Raw genomic sequence first — 8,870 nt, forward strand, 5'->3', positions numbered from 1 at the left:
TATCAATGCATGAGTTTTGAAGATTTTTTACTAGAGACTGTTAATAATTATGTTTTTGCTTTCATTTATATAGGATTCACTAATACAAAGATAGCCTATTGTGGATGGAGTTATTGGGGGTACCTATAATTTTGATGTTTTTGTTACCTGTAGGAAAACTGATCCAAGTCCTATTAGCGGTGAAGAAGTGACATCATGTGTAGATCCAAGTAAGTACGCCATCCATTTTATAGAGGCCTTGAATGATGAGATTGCCAATATGTTTAAGCAAGGAGAATTCATCAACCCTCCTTTTATTGTATTATTATCTAAGAAGAAATGTTAATTGTGAAAGACACATTTGAGAATTTATAGTATGAGTAATAGTGAAGTGGTGAAGTGAAGTATTGACATAAAAGATAGAGTTGTTGGTTTATAAAGTATCAAATATTTTATTCAAATGTTATGAAATTTTAATTAAGTTAAAAATTAGTTAGGTTTTAACTTTTTAAGCACTTTTAAAGGTCTGATTTTTTGTATAGTTACTCATTTAATTGAAAAATGATTTCTAATTTTAACCATTGTATTAAAATATTCGCATTAACAAAATAATGCAACCGTGGTCAAAGGGTTTGTTACAATGATTAAAGATGTATTATTTAAGTGGATTAATGGAGAAAATTAAATAGAAGTTTTGACAATGGTCTCTCTTGTGACGCTTTATATATATTTATTAAAGATTATATATATATATATTTTTTTATTTTTTTTTTATTTTTATTTTTTTATATCCAACAATTAAACATTAAAATATAACTACTATAACACAGCATAACATCTATAAAATATAACATAACTAATATAAATATATATAACAATATAATAATATTTTAAAATAACATTTCATAATTTACATAATATTAAATTAAATATGATATGTAATAATAACATATATATTTAATTTAAATAAAAAATTTAAAACTATTTAACAAACATGATAAATAATTTTAATGATAAATCATAACATATATTTCATATTGTTATTTCAAAAATAAAAAATACAATAAATTGATTAACAAAATAATATATACCTTTAATTAATTTATTATTAATATACTATATTAAAATATAATATTTAATAATTTACATAATATACAATAATAACATATATATTTAATTTAAATAATTTTTTTAAAACTATTTAACAAACATGATAAATAGGAACTTGGGGTTATTTCTTCAGACTGTGAAAAATATCTTTGGGTATTCCTACTCGTTGTTCAAAATGGGTGGTAATTTAAACAGGAACGAGCCCCCTGGCTGCGAAAACTAGAAGAGTGAACGAAAAGTTTGGAGAAGGCTTCATAGATATGGCTTTACTGACTATATGGAAAAGCTACACGGAAGCAAAAATTCGATGTCACATGGGTTTGCCAGAGGCTGGAACAACAATAGAGTCACCTTGTTCGGGGAGATATGGAAAATTGATGAGGACCTAGTTGCGGAGGTCACGGGTCTTCATAAGGAGGGTACTAAATTCTATAGAGACCGGAAGTATGCAGCCGAAGCGTTCAAAAACTTCCTGAAATCGGAGGATGAGAAGGTCAAGCTTGTCAAGAAAGACAACATCTCCTACTACATTCCCCAGCAGGTAAAGTCCTTCTGGCAGAAAGTTTTAAGGGTTTTAATAGAGTTTCTCACTGTTGATGGTAGATTCACTAAAATCTATAACTATCATTTTGCAATCCTTAATCACTTCCGTCATGGGGTTAAAATCTCCCTGCCTTATTACTTAGCGTCCTCTTTGAATGAGAGTTTGGCTGATCACACTAAAAAGCCTACTTCTTACCCTATAGCCCATCAGGGGCTCATATTGCTCATTTATGAATACCTGAAGGAGAAAGCTAGGGCTAGAAAAGATGATCCCCTAGTCACTAATGCATATATTTCTGAGAGCTGTAAAGATTCTGATTCGGATGAGGATCAGCCTAATGCCCCTACCCATAAAAAACAGAGAGCTGAAACAGATAATGTGGAAACGGAGGTGCACTGTGATGTGGAGGAGGAAAAGGGAAAGGATAGTGAGACAAAAATGGAGAGTGAGAAGGATGAGAAGGTTGGTGAAGAGGAAGAAGGGGGCAACTCTGAAAACCCTTACTCTAACCCTATGGGCTTGGATAGTAGGAATGTCGCCCTGAATTCTAAGGAGGAAGACAACCCTAATTCTGTGGGAACTGAGCAGGGTAGGGATTCAGCGAATACTATTTTGAATACTACCCATAACTGTACTCTGGAATCCTTCAACTTCCAGAAATTGGTTATTGACAACATTACTAGAATTCAAAGCAAACAAAGGGATTCAGAAAATAAGATAAACAATTTGATTAAGGAAACAAATGCGGGGAAAAAGAATGAGGAGACGGAAACTAGTGAAGCTGAGGAGGAAATTGAGATGGAGGACTGGCTAGAAAAAGATATGATTAAAGGGGATTTGAAACATCTGAAGGATGTTATCAGAATTGTGAAAGAACGGGCTGAGGAGGATAAAGACAATATCAATACCTGGGTTGCTCGTACTGAGAAGGCTCTGAAAAGTTTCATGAACCATAGTCTTGAGGTCCTAAAAGTTTCGTCACAAAATATGAATGCCTTGGTGGATCACTTAGAGAGGAAAAATCAGGATAAGAACTTGGTAATCATTGAAGATGCACAGACCTCCAGCTCCACCCATCAAAGTTCCAAGCGAAGGACTAGGCAGAACACCATTGAGATGGAGACCAAAATGAAAGACATCCAGCTAAAATAGGAGAGCAATGATTTGAGGGAAGCGGCCAAAGCGATGATGCTATTGGTCCAGAATGCTGAGGAGTCTATAAAAGTGTTCAATTGATATGTAATGTTGGGTTTAGGATGCCAATTTCTTGTTGGCTCCTTGTTGTCTTTTTGTCCTAGATGTTGGTTTTTGTGCTAGTCTTTTGCAGTTGTTTTGTCTTGTTTCTTCCATGCTCATCTTTCGTATTGTAAGCAAGTTTCGGGTCCCTTAAAACCTGTTTTTTCTTAATAAAAAACAAACATGATAAACAATTTAAATGATAAATCATAACATACAGTTCATATTATTATTTCAAAAATCTAAAATACAATAAATTGATTAACAAAACAATATATACATTTAATTAACTTTTTTTTTCGATAAAAAGGCCTAAGCCGTATTTTATTGATAAAGAATATTACAATCTTCGCTCAGTGCGGGAGCCGGTAGGAAAGAGCGGAGAGGAGAAAACCTTCGACCTTGCTCGGGACCATCGGTCTAGTCAAACTAAAAACATTTAAATTACATTTGACCTTTTATAGGTTCTACATTTTGTCTTATCAAAAAGCCCTTCATATAGATAATCTTTGATTTACATGGGGTAGTGTATTTCTGTCCAGCTTTCCAAGTTCCCTATTGCCATATTAGTCACCTTTTTCTTATCCTGGAAAACAAATTTTTAAACCTTCTCCTGCAAAACAGATTTTTCAGAATCTTCTTCTGCAAAACCATTATGTTAATTGTTAGTGTTAAGCAAAGAATAAAGCCAATACTATTTTTATACTTTCTCTCCTGTTGTTATTCTATATTAGGTTTCTTTCCAAATAGGTCAACATCGGAAGGTTGGTCCTACTTTGAAAGATTACCCAATCTACAATAATTCTCAGAAATAAAAGCACTGGTTAGCAAAGGGTTGATACTACCACAATCTCTCTAGCCTACACTTTAGATTCTTACAATGATAATCAAGATTTATGTCTCATTTAAGTATAGTTTTAACTATATTTTGATATTGTCATACAGTGAGTATCTTACCCTTCGCTATGCATATTATATCACAAAAAATAAACAATTCACTATGTATCATGAGCTAACTGTAGATCCTAGCTGTCTATGCATAATATTCATTATAATAGTAATAGCAAAAAAACTATGTATCTATGGCTTAATCTTCTTCCCTGTCATCTGTAGCTTCCATACCAGAGGCCTGTGATTCGGTGGGGTTATCAGCTTGGAACGGTGTCCATCCTTCTTCTACCATGTAACTCACCCACCATTCTCCTTTCGGTTCTTTGATCACTCCAAGCCATTTCTTAAGGAATGCAATGCTTCTTACAATCTTTGTTTTTGTTTGGCTGCAGAGTCTCTGGTCCTTATTACTGAGAATAGGCCTTTTGAATTCTACATTAAGCACCTCCCCCTTATCAATGGCTTCCGCCACTTTGGAGTAATCTTTCAGGTAAGGTGTTTGTAGATTATCATCCACACATTTTATCGTCATTTCCAGGTTATCCAAGTATTCTTCTTTGAAAATCAACCTAAGTAATGTAACTATTACTGCTTTTCCTTCTCCCATTATAAGTAAAATCGCTGTAAACCCTGTTGAGATACTACTGTTAACTCTTTTCTTATGTTCTGCAAGGATTATCTCATCACCCAAAATCCTTTTGGTCGCATGTATAACCAAATCATCCTCCATTTTCAGGATAATCAGCCATCTCTTGTTAGAAATTTCTCCTATGAAGGACATTTACCGCTTCTTAGGGCAGAGACAAATACCAGAATCCATTTTAGGCATAACTAAGTGTTGTTTTCCTGTGCGAAGATATACTATTTATGACAACCGGTAAAGTCAGTACTACAAATTGTGACCCCGATTGTGCCAGGCTAGTCACATGAGGTTTACCTATCTATCTTACACTATGTTTTATGATTGCTTGGTGATAAGTCTGACATATTCCCTCCCCCCATAATGTCCTGTTGTATGCCTGTGGGAGTGATGATTATTGATTCGCCTTACTCCTTAGCATTGTCATTACATGACTGCTCAAACAATCGAGCAGTATTATCATGATGATTTCTGACTGTGTTTCATCATTTTATATACTACATCGAGACACACACACACACACACACACACACACACACACACACACACACACACACACACACACACACACACACACACACACACACACACACATATATATATAGTTCATGCTCGAGTATACATGTATGTATATGTTTTTATGTATTTATATTTATGTGGCTATGTATACGTATATACACTCATGTGTATATATCTACAAATATACATATATATATGCGTATACGCATATATATATATATATATATATATATATATATATATATATATATATATATATATATATATATATATATATATATATATATGCATGTATTATCATGATGATTTCTGACTGTGTTTCATCATTTTATATCATGATGTAAGTATATATTGTATCCTGCTATATGTATGCAGATGAACATGTTTGTCTCTGTCAAATCTGTGAAGGTGTCATGTCGTGTCGGTATTGAGAATTGTTTTATATTCTAGTGTCATCATTTTGCTAAGGATTCAGGCTGTATTTTGCATCATTTGCCTCTGATTATATATATGTCTATATCTTTAGGTTTTTATGTATATTTCTATGTGAGTGTGAATATGTTCCTATTTGTATATGAGTTGTATGCCATTTTGACACATTCTTGTTTGCCTTAAACCCTAAGTGTCTGCCACCATACCTAGTTTTATGTTCGTTTGTGCCTATAGAAGGGATTGGTTTCTGCTCTTAGGATACTATTAATAGGAATATATATGATTGCATACGCTTATAACTATATATATGTCCACATATACCTGTATATATAGCTATATATGCATATGTGCATCCATATATGTCTCTGCTCATATATATGCACATGTACACATATAATTATATAAATACACCTGTATACGTCCATGTATATCTTTATTTGCACATGAACCTATATATGCCTTCCATTCTGTATGTAAATGTGTTGTGAATATTACTAGGATTCTATCTCAATTTCTATTTGTGTATGGGTATCCATATCTAACTGCCTGTGTGTAGATGACGTAGTTCTGTTTATTCCATCTGCCCCTAAATTGGCTAACTTATCTGCCAATGTGTTTTCTTCCCTGTACATGTGATTGATCATGTAGTCTGAGAAGCTTCCCAATAGCGATAGGGCTCTATCTAATAAGCTTATGAGCTCCCAATTCGTCATTGTCCTGGTCCTTAATACATTAACAATAATAGTCGAATCCCCTTCTATTTCTAATTTAGATATTTTTAATTGTTTACATAAGTTTAGACCTTCTATTAGGCTCAATATTTATGCCTTATTGTTTGTGCCATGTCATAGATATCGGGAGCTCGATCCAATACATATCCATTCATGTGAGTGAATTATACATCCCACCGCTGCCTCCCCTGGATTGCCTCTAGATGCTCCATCAAAATTAATTTTGCACCATCCAATCTCTGGGGGCACCCATTTGCATGCTTTTCTATCCTCAGATTTATCTCTGTACCCTTTCCCAAAGAAAGGGGGAATTTAAATTCCTTTCCACTACTTTCTAATATAGTTATCCCACTCTGTAAATGTCTTATCATGTTATGGAATTGTCATATTCCTATTATTGGAGGTTTTTGTGATGGAGGCTTCTATTTTTGCTATAAGGATTTCTGCCTTCATTTCTTTCTCCTGGAAGATTCTCCTGTTTCTCTCCTTTCAAACCTCCCAGATTACTATTGTTGGACTGCATATCCATAAATTATGGAAGATGTTACTCCTTTTGATTAATGGCCAATTTTTGAGCCAGTCCTTTAGGTGAGGGATGATGGCACCTGACCAACCTAATTATGCCATAAGCCAATACCAACATTGTTGTGTGTAGCTACAGGTTGTGAATACGTGGTCATTTGTTTCCTCATCTTTCTTGCATAAGACACAAATTGAGGTCCCTTCAAAACCTCTTAGTTTAAATTGTTTCCCAGTAAGTACTTTCCCCTGGAATGCCACCCAGGCACATAAGTCAGCTTTTGGGAGTCCAAATTTGACCCAACAAATTATGTTAGGGGTGTAGTCTTTGATAATGTTTGCCTCCTCATATATAGTTCTGAAGCCATCTTTGCAGTTGTATTGTCCATTCTTTGATTTTGACCATATAAGCTCATCCGACCCAGGTCTAAGTATTATTATTCTACCCTCTAGAATTTGTAGCAATTATTGGTCTTTGTTGTTCACTAAGAATGGGGACATGTTCTTCCATGTCCATCCCATTGTCGATTCGAGTGCCAGTGTCATATAATCCTTTACATGGTTCCCCCATAAAGATTTCATTTGGTTTTTAATGTCAGTTGTGTTCATTAGACTGTCAATTGAGGGGTAACCACCCCAGGAATCCTCCCAGAACAAGGTTGTTCTACCATCACGAATATCCCATGATAGGTGGTTGATTATGAGTGACCTACTTTCTCTTATAAAATTCTAGATTCTAGATCCCTTGGGAGGATTTGTTTCCCTAAATACTGCCTCTCTCTGGTTTTGTGACATGTATTTACTCCTAAGGATTTTGACCGATTTTGCTTCTAAGGATGTATATATTCTTCGTGCCAATTTTGCCCCTAAAGCCATATTTTTCCATAGTAATTTCCATATTCCCGTGCCTCCATCTCTCTTTTTCATGACATATATTTTGCCATGATATTAGTTTAATTTTGTTTTTATCTTCTGCACCATCCCAATAGAAATCTCTAATTATTTGAGTTAGTTTTATTGTAAGTCCCTTTTGGGAGTGGTATACAAGATAGAAGATAGATAGGCATTGCTACTAATATTGTTTTTATGAGGGTTAATATTCCTGCCCCTGTCAGCCATAAGGCTTTCTAGGATGCCAGCTTCTTCCTTACTTTTTCAATCAAGGGGTCCCAAAGTTTATTCAATCTGATGCCTTTGTCTAGGGGCATCCCTAAATATGTTAGTGGTAGATGTCCTATTTTGTATCCTAGATACAAAGCTATCCTATATTCCTCCCGAGGTTCCGTTTTAAAGAAGAATATTTTTTATTTCTCCTTATTTACCATCTCTCCTGAGGCTAGCCCATAAGACTGTAATATGTTTTTAATTTCCTTAGCTTCCTTTAGCTATCCTTTTCCCAAAATTATTGTGTCATCCGCAAACTGTTGATGTGTGCATGAGTCTACTCCACTCGTGAACTAAATTCCCGACAGTTTGTTGGACCTCCGTGATGCCTCCAAACTCCTGCCAAGGGCTTCAAACATAATTATAGACAAGAATGGGGATAAAGGATCCCCTTGTCTGAGTCCTCTGGAAGCTTCAAAGAAGCCTTCTAGTTTCTCGTTTAGTAAGATAGAGAACCTAGGGTTTGATATACAGAAGTAAATCCAATTTATCCATTGCTTGTTAAAGCCAAAGGCGTTCATGTAGATGCATAGATAGTACCAGTCCACTTTGTCATAAGCCTTTTTAATGTCTAATTTTAGCAGAATATTAGGCTACCCCTGGTTTTGGCAAGAGTGTATGGCTTCGTGGACAATAATAATCCCATCTAAAATTGATCTATTAGGTACAAAGCCTGTTTGTTCTTCTGATATTGTGATAAGCAGTAGTTTTTTTAATCTATTAGCCATGACTTTAGCTAGTAGCTTGTAGATCATGTTTCATGGAGAAATGGGTCTGAACTCATCCCATTTTGAGGGGTTCTCCTTCTTTGGAATTAAGGCCAGAAAGGTGTTATTAATTTCTTTTAGGAATCTCCCTGCATTGCGGACGAAATCCAAGGTATTAGTTATCTCGTCCCCTAAGATGTGCCAACATTTCTAGAAGAAACTAGAAGGGAAGCCATCCGGACCAGGGGCTTTATCTCCGTGAAATTGTGCCAGAGTTGTTTTAACTTCTTCGTGAGTGATTTTGGAGTTTAACATTTTGTTGTCATCCTTTGTTATCAGTTTGGGTATGTTATTTGTTAAGATTCTATTGTTGGGGAGATCTGAGTGTTCCCAGTTTT

The sequence above is a fragment of the Cryptomeria japonica genome, chromosome 2 (assembly GCF_030272615.1).
Source record: "Cryptomeria japonica chromosome 2, Sugi_1.0, whole genome shotgun sequence".
NCBI lineage: Eukaryota > Viridiplantae > Streptophyta > Pinopsida > Cupressales > Cupressaceae > Cryptomeria > Cryptomeria japonica.